At 43.0% G+C, this 16590-nt stretch overlaps 1 long non-coding RNA gene across 3 annotated transcripts in view; it reads right to left on the bottom strand.

Annotated features, from left to right (window-relative positions):
* The window catches only part of LOC110397053, an 87455-nt gene that overhangs the window by 28749 nt on the left and 42116 nt on the right, over positions 1 to 16590 (bottom strand). Inside the window, exons 2-4 of one of the 3 annotated variants that reach the window (XR_002437502.1) lie at positions 10424 to 10523; positions 9979 to 10074; positions 7423 to 8628 (exon numbers count right to left, since the gene is read on the bottom strand). This is a non-coding gene — a long non-coding RNA (uncharacterized LOC110397053). Of the gene's footprint in view, positions 1 to 7422; positions 8629 to 9317; positions 9625 to 9978; positions 10075 to 10423; positions 10524 to 16590 lie in introns of those variants that run through there. The other 2 variants (XR_002437503.1, XR_002437504.1) reach the window with 2 other exon arrangements.

Below are 16590 nucleotides of genomic sequence, written 5' to 3'. Positions count from 1 at the left end.
AAGGAGGAATGCAGCGTAGTGAATAGCAAAATGAAATCCAAATCAACAGGAGAGATCCTCCTGGGGTAGGCTGACTTACGGGACAAAAGTTTTCTTATGGCACATTCCTGAAGCTAGTATAGGTTTTGTGGTTTACACCCCTGGTGGAGCTGGGCCACGAGGCCAGCCAGCAAAGGGAGAGCATTCATGGCTGGGATAATGACAGCTTAAGAACATAATCAGCTCTGCAGAAAGTATTTTTTTCTGTAATGCTAATGAAAACTACCACATATGTAGAGCTGGCCAGAATATTTTTTGATTAAACATTTGTACTGAAGCGCTGTGTTTTGAAACATTTCATGGAAGCACTAGTTATAGCTAAGGGTTTCTTTTGGCAGGAAGATCTCTGAGAGGCAGGCTGGAACCTCCCATCAGACCAGAAAATAAACGCTAGTAGAAAAGGGAAAACAAAAAGAACTCCATAAGCTTTTCCAATTTGAAAAGAAGTGTTCCTATGCAATAGTTTATACAGTTTATAGTGGGAAAAGTATTCACAGGGCTTTGTTTTCACCCAACGAAGAAAAAAAAACATTATTTCTGAGTCTCTGAAGGGTGCCTCAGAACAGCATTATCCATCTCCAGCTGCCTTTACATACAGGTCCATGTGCAACTTGAACCACATACTTCATTTTCCTAGGAGAGGCCATAGAGTACTGGCAAAGCTCCATCTCTCGGTAATCGGCATACTTGCGGGGATAACTGAGCTGCCATAAATTTTGGAAATAAGAACCACATGCAGATACATGCAGGAGTAACAATTCCCAAAGAAAGAAAAGATACAGGGCACATGAGATCTGGGGCTAAACTTGAGAACAGCCTTTGTTCACAAATACCACCTGTTGATGACATTAGCAGCAAACCACATCAACCATAGCAGTGCCAAGAGATCTTGCAAAACCTACTACAGTGGTGTCTGGGGCTATGCTTGCTGACTATCCTCTCTTCCTGGCCCTTTTCACTACTCCAGTCTTATGTTCTAGCACAGTTGCACTTCCTTCTTCATCCTGACCATTTCTCTCTCTTCTTGGCTATTTGCTATGACTCCCTCCTTTAGTTCACTTTATTTCCCTTAGTATTTCATTTAGTATCACTTTATTGTCCCGAGTTTGACACAAATGTTTACAACAACCTTGAGTAAATAGACAGGATGAGATTCATCAATGGGAAAATGTAATACTAGAAATGTGTCATCTTTAAAGGTTACTTTGGGGAGGAAAATCTTTTCTCCCTTATTTTATTACACAATAGTGTTTGTTATTCCAGGGGTCAAACAAACACAAGGGTTGTATGAATATGCAATGTGTAGAGATTCCATATATGAAGACAGATTTCCCTGTTGGTAACTACTCCCAGAACTCTCTTTTTTGTTGGCTTGGACCCTAAGTCCAACAGGTATGAATAAAATGAATCAAACTTCTGTCAGTATCGCCTTTTGTTTAAGAGATAAGACTTACACCTTCCTCTTCAATCCAGTCTCAAACAGTTTCTGCAACATATGGGCACTGCAGGATCCAGGGGATGCAGTCATGGCAATGGTTTGAGAGGATGCTCTGCCTGGAAATCAGCACCCTTCTACACCAAGAGACAAATTTAAACCCTGATAAATCAGTGCTGCAGGAAGATTAGGACGGAGGTGTTCCCAAAGATGGTCAAAGCCCACTTATTAGCACCAGCAGCACAATTCTAGTACATGTGAGAAGGAAAATGCTCAGTAACTATATGGACTATATTTTCATGGGGTTTGCCCACAGATTTTTCTTTTCAAAAGGTGTTGTCATCTGTCACACGGCAACAAAATGTAACAGAATATTGATGGGAAGGTTCAGCCTCTACTGCCTCAACATCCACCTCTGACATTGTGGACTGACATAATAAAACAGCAGGCATTACCTTCGGAGTAGTCATTGTAAAAAAGTACCATTTGAGGGGTCTGTTTTATTAAATAAATATCCGTTCTTTCCTTCAAAAGGCGTTTCAAGGAACATGCTCTATGTCTGGCTGGTTTAATAAAAGTATACACAAACATTCCACCCCAAGAGTGAACTATGGCTCTTTTTAGATTGCTTTCCATGATTGTCCCTCCTTTTTATATCATCTTTTCTATATTCTCACCTTTGCAGTGCCAGTCATGCTGCCCTCACCACTCATTCATTCATAGTGCCACAGAAGTACCTTTACTCCTCTCCCTGCACAGCAGCATCACTTCTTTCTTATCAGTACCATTGCCCCCCTGCTTCCTCAGGAACACTAAGGCACACTCTGTACCTGCTCATCTCAGCGGTCAGAGATTTTAAAGAGAACATTTATCCCCCATGGGGGTCCCACTATCATACATACAAGCAACAACAATGTTTTTAATGGACTGCCTTGAATGGAAGCAATTCGGATCCTGTGCCTTCAACAGCCCCTCTTGAGTTGAAGGGCTGAGCCTGCAGAGTTCCTGCAGTGGAAACACTGTTAGAAAGGACCTAGCAAGAGACTCTTTTTGCAGCTAATAATAATACTGCTGAAGAACTAAAGCAGGGAAGATAGAAGTCATTAGGAAGGAAGAGAGTTATTTAAGTACAATAAGAAGGTATTTTGGAGAACTCACATTAGCAGGGGGAATGCTGATGAAAAAAATGCATCTACGTGAATAGGCTTATGATTAAAAGCTAAATTAGTGAACACAGTTAAGAGGATTAAAAAGAAAGAAATTAAACTGAAGAGTTGAGTCAGGACTAGGGGACTGTAAGCTGGCTGTGATCTACCAGCCTACAGTGCTTGCTCCGCAGAGCGAGTATGCAGAGGAGCGATTTGGACAGAGCATCTCCTCAGGACTTCTCCCACAGGCACACTCTGGCAGTAGTGGGAATGCACCAGGTTCTGGAAATAGAATTCCCTCTTTGTAGGGTCTGTTCATTTCATTCTGCTGGAAGCAGCATCTCCATGCACAGCATCTCAATAGGAATCAAGGAGAGCATTCTCAAACATAAGTGTTTGCATTTATTGCCACACTCTTTCTAGGTGGCGATTTGGACACTTATTCTATTTGAGCATGTATCAACAGCAGCCCCCACACAGTATAGGGCTGCTCCAAAAGTAATACCTCCTATTTTATTATGTCAGCTGACAATGTCAGAGGCAGACGTTAGTGGTATGGCAGTAGAGGGTGAACCTTCCCATCGATATTCCATCACATCTTGAGGTTGTCTCAAAGTCACCACTGATAACATTCAGTTCAAGGATGTTCTCTGGAAACCACCCCTGGATCCCAATCTCATGACACAGACCACTGATACCAGTTAATCTGTCTGCACTTCAGCATTAGGACAGAACGCATGACAGTGGTGAAAGACAGTTTGAGAGCTGGAAACCCTTGGCAGCATATCTGACAGCTGCCATGAAGCCAGGCTGCATGGAAAACACTGGCACATTAGCTTCTGTCTCAGAAGGACGAGAAATCTGCAGGATTTCTGTTGCTGGAAAATGTCACTGATACCAAAAGCTAATTGTACAGAATTTCACCAAGGGGTTTGTCAATACTGGGATTTTCCATCCGAATCAGGGCTTTTTTTCCCCCAGAAGTAAAATTGATTCAGCCAGCCAGTTCTATTAATTATGATGAAATTCTGCTTAACCTGTTCTGCTGACAGAGACAAGAATATTTCTCAAGAAAATAAGCACATTAGCATGGGAAGGAGTACAGGTGAAGAAGTAACTAATGTGCTTCTCCTGGAGAATCACCACACCAGTGAATCATTGCAGACAGGGGTCCACTGCTGACACAGAGCTATTTCATGAGACACAAATTCAGGTTGGATAATAAGAAAAATTTCTTCCCAGAAAAGTGGTTAGGCATTGGAACAGGCTGCCCAAGGAGGTGTGGTGCCACCACCCCTGGAGGCATTCCAGAAATGTGGAAATGTGGCACTGAGGGTCACTGTTAGTGGGTATGGTGGGGATGGGTTAGGATTAGATTAGATGATCTTAGTGGTTTTTTTCCAAGCTTAATGATTCTATTTCTATGAAATTCCAAATTTTCTTACCTCTTTAGTACCACTAAATGTCCCTTGGCACATTTCTACAAAGAATATTATTTACACCAGCTTTCCACACAGAGAATTACATTATTTCCAAGCTAAGTTGTTCAATCAATCCACTAGATAATCTGTTGTTCTTTGCTTGGACAATTGAGCAGCATATGCTATTCAATTGTGGCTCAATTTCTTAATTTGTGATTATATCTTATATGGGCTAATTGTGTAGCACCTGTAGTACAGGCTGCTAAGGACACCACATACACAACCTGCAGAGCCAAAGAGTTGCCTGGGGAGAGCTCTTTCTGGGTACACAGCTTGTAAGGAGACCTTCAAAGAACAAAACAAACTACTGAAATAGCAGATGTTTGTAATTCTGAGTGTGCTCTGTGTTCTAACAAGATCAGAGCCTGTTTTGTTTGCTGAACTGATCCTTCGTATTCACCCAGTACAATTAGGCTCCCATTTGTTTCATTTATGCACCATAAGCACTCCAAAATAACTGTGAATAAACTCCAACCCTCCAGTACAATTTGTTGTGGCAACTGCTTTCAGACAGAAATCACATTCAAGAGCAAAAAAACTATATGACTGCTCTTTCAGTTGAAAAGGTAGAGTTGAACTTAGTTAAGAATAAACTCTGACTCAGAATCACCATCATCTTTGGTCTTGAAGTGGACATGCGCACCACTACAGAGGGACATGAAGCAGAACTAAACAACCTCCTTTAACTGCTGAAGTCCCCTCTCCTTTCCAAGGCCAGATCACTATGGCCATTGAGCCAAGTGGCATAACTACCAGACCAGAGGAGTCACTCGTGCTTCCATTCCGTAAATCCCTAGAGTCCAGGAGATCCCCCAGAAGAGAACACTCCTTTCCCAGAGGAGCACAGAGAAGTGGGACAGCAATCCCACCTCACTTGCTCTCCCAAAAAGTCACTTGATTAAATTTTGGAGGTATGATGCCATAGCTGCAGGCTGGAAACCAGCTTCTCATTTTACTGTCTCTTTGCTGGGGGCTGTGGAATCAATCAAATCTGTCAAGGTTGGGGTGGGAAGGCAGGACTTCCTGTGCAAGTACAGACTAATTTTCACATGCTTATCATTCCTTCTAGTAGAGCCGTTGATTGTTTGTGCATAGATTTTGAAATGGAGCTGCTAAAGGAGGGAACCTCCAGCACATCCTGGACTAAGTAATTGCAGTGCTTGACAGGCACATCCAGGCCCTTGTATACATACAAGTCACCCTCTGCATACACAGTCAGCTTGGCATATCGTGAGCCTGTAGTTATCAAAGCATGGATAACATTTTTTGTGCATTTTAACCTAAAGACTAAGGTTTCAATAAAGTTTATTGGAAAAAAGAAGAAAAAAGGAGGTTTACACTGCTATTGCCTGCATCAGCTACTGACAAGTAAGCTATGTCAAGCAATAAAATTCATATGAAAACAAGTTCTGTTAACCAGAGGAAAAACAGATGTCTGTAATTCATGGTTCTGTGTACCCAAGCAGACATTATGCCACCCCAGAATCATAGAATCATTAGAGTTAGGAAAGACTGCTAAGATCACCTATTTCAACCCATGCCTGTGACCACTCTATACCATGTCACTCAGTGTGATGTCGATTTTTCTTGGAAAACCTTAAGGGATGGTGACTCCATCACCTCCCTGGGCATCCTGCTCCAGTACCTCACCACTCTTTTTCAGTATAAGCCTTTCCTAATATCCAGCCTGAATCTCCCCTGGCACTACTTCAGGCCGTTCCCTCTCATTCTACCACCATTATCTGGGAGAAGAGGCTGACTCTCACCCCACCACAACCTCCTCTCAGGTAGTTGTAGAGAACAATAAGGTCTCCCCTGAGCCTCCTCTTCTCCAGGCTGAATAACCCCAGCTCCCTCAGCTGCTCCCCATAAAACTTATACTCCAGACCCATCAGAGCTTCATTGCCCTTCTCTGGACACGTTCCAGGGCCTCAATGTCTTTCTTGCAGTGAGGGACCCAAAACTGAACACAGTACTTGAGGTGGTACCTCACCAGAGCTGAGCACAGGGGGACAATCACCTCCCTGCTCGAAACACTATTTCTGATACAAGTCCAGATGCCACTGGCCTTCTTGACCACCTGGGCACACTGCTGGTCACATTCAGCCAAGCACTGACCAGCACCCCCAGATCCATTTCCTCCACATAGTCTCCCAGCCACCCTGCCCCAAGCCTGTAGCGTTGCCTGGGGTTGCCTGCACTGTGGCCAAAGTGCAGGACCTAGCACTTGTTTAACTACATCCCCTTGGCCTCAGCCCAGCAATCCAGCCTGTCCAGATCCCTCTGTAAGGCCTTCCTACCATCAGGCAGACCAACACTTCCTCCCATCTTGATGTCATCTGCAAACTTACTGACGGTGCACTCAATCTCCTTATCCAGGTCACTAAAAATATTAAATAGGATGGGCCACTATATCAACCCCGGGGAACATCACGCATGACCAGACACCAGCTGGATTTAACTCCATTTACTGCCACTCTATGGGCCTGATTATCCAGTCAGTTTTTTACCCAGTGATAGAGTGGATGTCACTGATGGGTACACGGGGACCGCCCACCACTCACACTCTGTGGCATCTAAAACATACTACTGTGTTTGTAGGCAACATCAGCACTTCCCATGGCCAGTGAGACGTGCAGCCAGATCCACACAGAGGCACATCCTGCTCTCTGACAACAACACCCAGCCCTTGTAGAGATTTGTTTTGTAGCTTTTCTCCTTCTCCACTTCTCGGGCAGTGTTTAATGGAGACTACAACAAAAAAAACCGATCCACTTCGTTGCTTTTCAATTAGATAAAAACTCCCATTAGTGATGCAATTAAGGCGCCGACTTCAAGACTGTTGTTTAACAGCCTCCTTGACATTTCACAGAGCTCATTTATTTTGCTTTGTTTTTCCATTTTCACAAAAACAGATGCAAAAAATGATTCACTCGCAGAAATGCAGACAAAGCAGAAAGACTCAAATGACTAGGAGCAGGGTGAGGTGGGCACGCTGCAAGAGCAAAGGAGGAAAACGAGAGAGGAAAAACAAATGCTTATGCTGTCCTTAAGGGGAGGTCCTAGCTAAGAGGAATAAGATAGAGAGATTGAAAGAGACATTTTCCTGTGATTCTAAAGGACTGGTAGCTGCTGGAAAACAGCAGACGTGCCAAACTGTTAGAATACAATAACAGAGTATAGAGCCAGAAATTTACTCCGGAAAACTACGTATTTCCATTACATTTCTTAAAGTAAAATGTTGAATAGGTTGAAATTGTGCCAAAAGAGGTCGTATTTTCTTTTGAAAAATAAAGTTTAAAAGAAGGAGCCAAACAGTGTAAATCTATTTGGGATTAAGTTGTTGGGTTTTTTTGTTTGTTTTGTTTTTGTTTTTTAAAGAATAAAGCACTGATCTTTACAGTTGAACAAATACCTCTAACAACAAAAATGGTGTTTTATGAAAAATATTTTGAAACTAAACTGAATCTGAGCCTTACAAAGACACAAATCACTTCCCTTTACACTTCAGAGGAGGAAGAGGAGGGCAGAGCCCACCTGAGCTCAGTGCCACAGAGGTGAAGAGAAGCAAGCACATTGCTCTGTGGCATACAGCACTTAATAACAGTAGGGCTCAAAAAGCATGCCCCTTTCTGTTCAGGCATACCTAGAATTTATACATGGTTGTGCTGTCTTTGCATCCCCAGCTTTCTATCTGACATTATCTGCTGTTTTTCTTCTTCATGCAGATGTATGAAAAATGTTTATTCTTGTCATTCAGAAGGAATTGTTTTGCATGAATTCTGACAGCTGATACTTGCATCCCTCTGGGAAAAAAAAAGGAAAGGAGCTTGGTTTCAGCACCTGCTGCCTTTAAACTTTTATGGTGCTGCAGCTTCATCATGCCAAAAAGCAGCAAAACAAAAAAATCCTGTTCTGAAAACAGTTTTAGATTAAAGGCAAGTGTTGCTAGAGCACTTAGTGAATATAATGCACAACCACAAAACTGTAAGTCTGACAACAGCTCTCATCCACTTATGACCCATGGTCCAGGAGATATGAGGAACAATTTAGCTTTGAGCATGGACCAGCATTCCCCTCTTGGCTCTGTCAGTCATTCCCTGATGATTCTAGGCATGAGATTCCTTCCCTAGAAACACTAGGGTCTGCTGCCTTCAAAATCCTTCCTAGAAATATTCACAGTTTTGCAAATCCTGGATGGCCTCAGACTCGTCTCCAACACATCACAGGGGCCGAGACCTCAGTTCAAAGCTCAGTGCAGCTCGGGCTTACCTGTCTCACAGATATCTCACCATCGCATCTCAGCTTAACTCTGCACGGCAAACCTGGTGAGCAGCCCAATGAAGCAAAGAGACTGGTGTGAAAGCCAACACATTCTGCTCACTGTCTTGTTCATTGTCCATCACTCCAGGCAGATAGGGCTTCAGAGCAGCTGATATTAGTTCTCAGGGTGATCTATAATGGAGTGACATTTTCTCCATTCTCTTTCTTCTCCTCCAGTCATGTAACATTACAATATTCTTCCCTGATTACCAGAAATAAGCAAGAGTTCCCTTTAAAATCCTCAGGCAATGGAGTGTGGGAGGTACTGAGCAGGTGGCAGCACTGCCGTTACATATCTGTGCCCTTCCTGATCAGCAGGACAGGAATACTACAGGTGAAAACTAAAAAGCAGTTCTGCTCAAGTAATTACCCCATTTCTCTATGCATGGTACTCCCAAAAGGGAAAAACTACACCCTCTTTGGAAACAGAAAAGTCCTTTACAAACACATTGCCTGTGAAAGAGGGGCTGAGGCAAGGACCTCAGTGACACTGGTACAGCTCTTTGCACTGCAGCCCGCTCCTCCAGCTTCTCTTTTCCACCTCTGAGGACTTGGTCCCTCCTTCTCTTGGCATACAAAGCCTCGTTCAGCAGCCAACATCACCCTCCTCCAGCAGTGACAGGAGGCATTCCCACTCTGTAGCTCTTTTATATGTGTCTGTAGCTGAAGGGAATGATGGACTTCTCAGGAGCAGTTGCAGTAGCTTTGTTGAATGCTTTGCCTGAGGGCTCTTGCCAAGCCTCGCTCTATCTGGCTGACTAAATCCAGATTAAAGATGCATGGCTCTGCCAACTGCTGCTTTTCAGTTTAGATGCTTGCACCATATTCTTATTTATTTATTTTTAGAATATTGATTTTGTCAGAAGGCAAAGCAAGGGATGCAGGAAAAAGCGATAAGTCTGACAGTCGGAGGTGTTAGACTTTTAAGACACTAAGGAGATTCATTTCTTAAACGCAAGAAATGTCAAATGCACCAGTTTATTTGAACTACAGCATCCTGAGCCTGCTCTCATTGAGGTCAGCAATAAAGTGTCATTGACTTTGTTGGGTGCAAGTCTGGGGCAGGAGGTACTGCTAATGAGTAACAAGGCAGTCGGTGTGGGAGTGGATTATCTGAGTCCCCAGCTGCGTGAGCTGCCTTTGCAGGGTTCTTTTAGACAAAAGTTGTGTTGATATGCATCTCCCCCCATTAGCTTCTCTGAAATGAAAATCAACATGAATTTGTTGCAGATGCTTAGCTGGTGGTGGGAAGGAACCCTACACACACACACACACCCAGGGCTGCACTTCCCAGAGCTGCCAGCAGCAGACACAGCATTGACAGCACAGTACCAACCACACCATGTGAGCTAGGGCAGCTCTAAGGGGTCCTGTGGCAATAAGATAAGGAGTGATGTGAGTAAAGCAGCCTAGTTCTCTTGACATGTATTTCAGGATAACAAGACCACAATTCTACCAGTCCCAACAAGCATCACCACTTTACCTACACCTTTTGTAGCACTAATTGTACAATTACTTCCTTAATATATCAAAAGAACAAGAAAGTACTTACATTTAGCAGGCAGCTGGAATCAAGGTTGTGGGCTTCTTCCTTCAAACCTTTAGAACTATATTTGCTTGAAGTACTTCAGATGTTTTATTGCTCAGACTACAGTACATAACAAAGTAATTGTGTAATTAAGAGATAATGTCAATGCAATAGAACATTGTTGACAAGATAATAGTCTCCTACTGCTATAGAAAAACCAAAGCAATGCAGGAAGAACACACATACAGAAAATGAAATGGGATCATTTGTTTTTAAACTAAACTGGCAGGCTCTGATTGGCCTAACTATAATTCAACAGAGGTGGGACTCCCTCCACTGCAAAGTGCTAGTTTATGCAAAAGGGGCCTCATACAGCAGGAAAGGGGGATGAGAGGAAGAAAGACACCCTTGCTAATTTGGTATTTGGTCTTCAAGGACAGCTGAGGGAGTGTTACCAGAGAAACAGCACCTGAAAACCCCAGGTGATGAGATGCTCCATTTGCTATCCTGTTAATGCTCTGTGAAGCTGGTACAGCACTGGGTGGTTTGACTCTACATTCTTCACGTACCTGTAAAGAAGTCAGGATAGAAAGCACTTAAGCTTCAGTTGGATTGTATCCTAGTTTCATTTAGTCCTAAACCTCAGGGTTATACCACCTACTGTTTGCTAGTTGGGCACAAGCCCAGACTGCACTTCAGAGAAACCTGAGCTATTCTGAATTATTTCCCCAGGATGTTCCATCCACAGCACCAGCTCAGGTGCTATGTCCCCAGCAGAGAGAGAAGGGCATGGGGCCAGATTCTGTGTGACAGTGCCTCTTTCAGCTGGGAAGTCCTCATTGTAGGCTTCCTGAGACATGCAAGTTGAGCCAGAGAGAATGGCCAAGAGTGTTAATGCTGTTAGAAGCCACAGGACTCTTGTTCACATTAAAATACAGCCCAACTGCCAGAAGTGGGAGGAAAGTCCAGCTGACATTTTTGCCCCCAGATTCTGAAGCAGACAAGATGGAGGAGAAAGATTCTGTACTTCCTCAACAAGGCAGCAGATGGATCAGTGGTGGCTCCTTGTCCAGGAATACTGAGATAAATCCTATATATATCCAGGGCTGGAGGTGGGAGGGGTAGGGCTGGATAGGGATGCTACACAGTGTGACCAGGGAAAGAATATTACATCAGGGACTGCTAAATAGGGGCCACCTAGCCCACAGTGTTCACTGCAAAGCTGCACTAGCATGTCACTACTAGTCATGTGATTTCCAGCATTCCCCTTTTATGAGGGTTGTTTTCTTCTTTTCTTTGAAACCACTTTGTGTACCCAGGCACAAGTAAATTAGTTCTTTAAGTTGTGTATGTGTCTAGGTACAAGAAGTACATTAAAAAAAGCCCATCACACATAACGAATTAAAAGATTACAAAACTGTAAGCTCAAAGACAACAATGAAAAGAGGTCTATGCAAGCTTTCTTCAGTCCTGTGTGGGCAAAGCCCATGGCTTTATCTCTAATTTCACGCCCAAACGTTCCACCCTCACCACTTGGAGTGTGCAGTGGATCTGCTCCCTGTAGAAATAGCTGTTCAGTAGCTCATTTTATCTCCATTTTTCTACGAACAGCCCCAGGCTTTATTTATGTACATTGTGAAGACCTAGTCTGAACACAACATTAATCACAAGTTCTTTACAACATTCATCACTGCAGCATCTGGGTGGTTTGTAAAATCTAGTTAATTGATATATCAAACAAATCTCGAGAAATTAAGTGATATTGTTACTTCGCATGGATACATTAACTGATACACTGAGAAATTACATGTGAAATGTCCTCTAGTGCTGGATGTTTCATACTAAATGGTTGATTTGGTAGGGTTTTGTGTCACTTTGATTCCTTGGAGCGCAGCTGCTGATTTCTCTTGCGTGTTTTACAAGGAAGAGTCTGCAGCTCTCATTGTGTGCAGGCAGGATATGGAAAACACTGTGTTAGTAACTCTCTGCCTGGCATCACCTATGAGTCCTGTGGGTGCAGTACAGACAGCATCAGCTCCATTCTTCCAGGTATCACACTGACTAGACCATGATGACCCCATCCACCATCTTCTCCAGTTCCCACTGATATTTGCTGTGAACTTTCCCACCCAGTTTCAGCAACAGAGAAAGACTGAGCTCATGTAAACTGCATTCTGGACACAAAGTTTGTACTCAGACCCACAGATTCAGGAGCCACCAGAGATTAGAAATATAGCCAAGAGGATCCCACAAGGCAGGCCTAATCAAGCTCACTGATCAAGTGAAAATCCTGCTGAAAAGCACAGCAGTCCATCCTGCAATACATTGTAATACACAGAGGGACCAAATTAGGATTGTAAATCACAGCAATCCTGAATCATTAGGGTATTTCAGCCGTAATATCCCCAAGGCTTCATAGGGTTTAGGGGCATAATTCAGACTCAGGCAGAAAAATTTGCAGGAGTTAGAACCAGAAGACATCTACCAGGCTTGGGAAATAAGGCCAGTGCTGATTGGCAGCCAGAGAAGTCACGTAGCAGCTTACTGAAGGGATAGGGGATCCCAGCTGTCATCAGTGTCACACAGGGGCAGAAATGTGTTTTGAATGCGAGTTATTCCTGCATGTAGAGCAGGCCCAGCAAGAAAATGCAGCTCTCTCCAGTGCAGGGAGCAGCAGACGGCAAAGCGAGGTGTGGTACTGGTGTCTATTCTCCCTACACAAGTCCCATGCTGGCCACGAGATCTCACCTGGAGTGAGGAGCAAGTGGTTTGGCAAACCACCAGTAATAGCAGCTGTCAGATACACACCAGCCTCTCCTTGTATCACCTTCAGCTACAGACCAGTGTCTCTGTAGTCCTTGATGGGAAGCACCTCTTTTTATTACTATCTGCCTGAATTCACGCTCTTTCACTTTACAGTGCCACCACAGGCTGTATGCATCTAGATAACCTGTCCTCAACAACTGTGTTGAATTCTTATTAGTACAGTGCAAGAGGTTCATTCATCTTATTTCCTCCTTGGCACACACTGACTTGCAGTTTGGCTCCTAATTAAAGAGAGAAAATGTCTTTCATTCCAGCAAATGACTGAACCTCTTTTTCTCACATAGTTCATTAAAAAAGAGAGGCTGATATTTGTGACCAGGCAGAGATAGGGAGAATGTTCATATGATCACAAAAACATATAAAAATAAACCTATTATAGAGCAAAAAGTGTTTTTAACTTTCCCCCCCTTTTTTCTTCATTTTATTAAACAAAGTTACATTGGTTTTTTGATTGCTAAAGTGCACCAGGTCTTGCAGCAGATAAAGAGATTGGTTTTTCCGCCAAACCCTGCTACATGAAACACCCACATGTTGAAAGTCTAAAAGGATCATCATAAAGCCTGTCCAGGTTTCAAAGGTGGTTTCATTTATTTTGTTTTCTTTTCCTTAAGAAACTTATTGCTCTAAATCAGCAATTCTCAAGCTCCTTAGATCAGGTTTTCCTCCCTTAGCTCTATAGCAAGGTTCCTCATTTTCCCACTTAAAAAAGTTTTACAACCTCTATAGATACATACTGGGCAGCTGTCTGCCATTCAAATACCTTTCTGACAATAAACAAAGGACAAGCACAAGGAAATCAGAAATACAACCACACAGAGCTTAGAGTAGGATGCAGAAGGCAGGATGAGAATGCCATGGTAACTGAAGACAGGTGGTGGACATTGGTGACACTCACACCAGCCACATCCCTACTTGATGACAGATGTCCTCTAACACTGCCTTGAGCTGAAGATGCCATGCATAGATCCTTGAGTACTGCAACTGCTACCAGGGGCCGGCTCAACACCCAGTGAGATGCCCAAAGTCCGGCACCAGACATCTGCCACCACCCCCTTTCTCACAGCCAAAATGGTATGGGAGCCTGAAAGATTTAACATAAATACTCTGCAGTCAGTGCTCTTACAGAGCAGCTGAAGTGCAGCTCCAGTTAACCAAAGAGGAAAATCCATTCTAAAAGTAGATCATAATGGGGACTACCTCTGTTAATAGATGTCATAATTTTGGTATTATTAATGGTACCTTCTGCTTCGTTATTTCATATTTAGGTTGGATTTGTAGAGGGTCTATTAAAGCAGTAATGAATTAAGTGCCAGTTCAGCTAAACTCCTAAGAGTGGGCTTTAGTAGGATTTAATCATATATTTAAAGGCTCTATTAAGTAGGAATGTCCGTAAATGCACACCTAGGTTAATGTTGAATCAGGAACATAGTCACATTTTTAAATGATGTAATTATTATTACCTTAGAAGTGGAAAAGGCCTTCAGATTATAAATTAACTAACCTTGGAACCAACAGATTCATTGCCTAGACTTCGTATCTGTTTATAGGTTTGTGATTTTCTGCATGTTTGTCAGAATGCTTCTTAAAAGATGTTCACTTTAGGGAAAGAAAGTTGCTTCTGGAGAAACCTTAACAAGGACATTTCTGAGGGTTGCAGCAACTTACAATGAAAGGTGAGCAGATGAAGCACCAACAATGAGTTGCATGGGGGGTGAGACAGTGAGAGGAACCTCTATTTGTGTGGCAGTGGCTCAGTAATATGCAGTTAAACTGACAGCACATCTGCTGCTTTTTGCAAAAGCTACTAGTGGATGTTAGATCAGCAGGTTGCATCAGGCTTTTCCGATGGTTTGGAGCTGTTCTCCCAGAGCAGTCTGCAGCTCTTATTCCCACTAAAAACTTTGGTGGAATTTCACTGACAGTTGGTTCAGACACCATTTCACAGATACTAATGATGTGTGTTCATCTTGTTTATTGACCCACTTGCTATAGACAGGTAGACTGCTTTGCATCCTGTATGCAGAAACCTGCTTAGGAAGAAATATCTGCAAATATATCCTGAGATTCCAAGGTAGATAGATAACGTCATACATTTCTGCAACTACTAATTATGCAATGTAACTTAAAAGCAAGACGGCAAGGAGAATATCCAGTGGGTGGGCAATGATTTCCCTCCTGTATCAGCTCTCATTTTATGGTGTGTGAGAGTTTCCCTGTGGCTGAGACATATCCCAAGGCAGGGTTTTCAGTCTGATACCCTATTAGTCAAGCCATGTGTCATGACCTGCATGACTGTGTTTGTTTGATAAATTTGAGGACTAAGTGCAGTGGTCTCCATCAGCTCCAAATGAGTCAAGACCTTTGGTGAGTTTTGTAATTAACCTCAGGAATCATTCCAGTCACTCACATGTATACACTGGGGTGTGAGTAGGCACAACGCCAACATTGGCTAAATATGTGAGCAGGGATTTTTTTGAAACATGCAATTTACTCAGTTACTACATCATACTTGGGTGCATGTTTTAGAGTTATTTAGCTGTGTCTGTTATTAACCCCTCCAGACCTCTCTGTCAACACTCATGAAGTCGGTACCTCAGCAGACTGCAACTGTCAGTTTTCAGCTTCTACCCACATAGCCCTTTCTCTAATTCCATCTTGAATCATTCCGGGACAGATTAAAGGAGCAGTGTGTGCAAATCCCCTGTCTACAAAAGGTGTGAATACCATTTGCAAGAGTGGGCACAGAGCCTGCAGGGACGCCTGGGGACGCAGGGCCTATGGGAGGTGAAGGCCTCTGCTTTTGTTTCCCTGCTCCAGGGCTCAGCTCTGGTTGGTGCTGTGATCCTTCAAGCCTACTGAATCTGAAGCCAAAGTCAAAGTGTAGGAACTTGGGGGAATCCAAAGGGAACGATTTTTCCAGTGATGTGTGGCCTGACCTTCAAGGCCAAACAGGGAGGCAAGCGCTTCCATCAGACGTCTCATACAAACTGGTTGCCTGGAGCTCCCCATTTCTTTCAGAAAAATCTATCTTATTTCTCCCTGTCAGAACCAAGGGGCTGATCCTGCTGCCCTTTGTAACCTGCTCAATTTGTACACTAGGTTGCAAAGCACAAGGTTGTTCTTATATCAGTAACTGTAAAAGAGTTAACAAAAATTTTGGCAACCATCTATTACTATCCCATAGCTGCAATCATCTGGTCCTAAAAATAGGAGATCCCCTCAAGATGATCAATATTCTATAAGCAAACACCATCTTATGCAATAAACCATCACAGCTTTTATGGGTTTATTTCACTCAGCTCAAGCAGAGGTCCACATGAGCACTACTTTCTGGTTTCCTGACCATTTATTTCAATGAAAGCTGAAGAAATAGAGAAGATATAATTAACCAACAAAGGATAATTCTTCAGGCGAACTAAATACAAGTTTAGCTTGCACATCTAACCACCTCTCTAGATTTGTTTTTCTGCTGTAATAACACCTGTATTTTAATCAGAATCAGCTCTTGACTATGAAGTCACTGAAAGTGTGTCTTTTATGACACTCAGAGCAAAGGGAGGTTCTGTCTTTTCATTTGTACATAAACCACGGAGACAATCCTATCTTTTTGTTCACTTCTTGCAACATAATAACATGCTGATATGTATGTTTTACTTTCAGTGCTCCCTGAACTGTATCTTCTACTGTTTTGCTACAAAGACCTTGATCTGATAAACATAAAGATTGCTATGGCAACCCTGACAACCTGCCTCTGTCTGAGGCCATGGCCAGAACACATCGAGTCTTCTCTCAGATCTGACACGTGGAAGC

Source organism: Numida meleagris, chromosome 3, assembly GCF_002078875.1.
Source record: "Numida meleagris isolate 19003 breed g44 Domestic line chromosome 3, NumMel1.0, whole genome shotgun sequence".
NCBI classification, from domain to species: Eukaryota; Metazoa; Chordata; class Aves; order Galliformes; family Numididae; genus Numida; species Numida meleagris.
The sequence above is the reverse complement of the archived record's forward strand: the minus strand, read 5'-3'. Positions and strand labels throughout refer to the sequence as shown.